Source organism: Microplitis demolitor, chromosome 9, assembly GCF_026212275.2.
Source record: "Microplitis demolitor isolate Queensland-Clemson2020A chromosome 9, iyMicDemo2.1a, whole genome shotgun sequence".
In the NCBI taxonomy this organism is placed as follows: Eukaryota; Metazoa; Arthropoda; class Insecta; order Hymenoptera; family Braconidae; genus Microplitis; species Microplitis demolitor.
The window spans coordinates 3412342-3412870 of NC_068553.1; the positions used below are offsets into that span (position 1 = coordinate 3412342).

The window sequence follows — 529 nt, forward strand, 5'->3', positions numbered from 1 at the left end:
AAAAAATCATTATATAAATACATAAAAATGCACGCGAATGATTATTTTTTTTTTTTCAAATTATGAATAAGAAATCACCTGTTATGACGATAAATGTTTTCTTACGCTGATAATCATGATGGAAAATAAAGACAAACTTTTGTAGTGGGGGTCGCCCCCACTACCTATCCGATTCCCTAACAGAGCTCCGCTGTTGCGTTCAAGCCAGTATTCGTTTAAGTATGTCTACGATGTATCACCTACCATGTCAAATCTTTGGTAGTATAGTGGTAAGTATCCCCGCCTGTCACGCGGGAGACCGGGGTTCGATTCCCCGCCAGAGAGACTTAATTTTTTTTTTTTTTTTTTTTTTTTATTTTGATATGTACAATAAACTAATGAACATTTTTTGATAAATCAAAAGTTTTAATTATTAGTCATTTTTGAAATCACTTGAAAAATACGAATTATTCGTAGATTATTGAAAAAAAATTTGAATAATTTATCATATGTTAAAGTTAAGTTTTATATTCGAACAAACGTTTGAATC

The 529-nt window shown here is 30.8% G+C and overlaps 1 non-coding gene across 1 annotated transcript; it reads left to right on the forward strand.

The window, feature by feature from the left end:
• The first annotated feature begins 252 nt into the window (after positions 1-252).
• On the forward strand, positions 253-324 carry Trnad-guc (transfer RNA aspartic acid (anticodon GUC)). Its single transcript has one exon. It is a non-coding gene; the product is annotated as a tRNA-Asp (tRNA).
• The last annotated feature ends 205 nt before the right edge of the window (positions 325-529 follow it).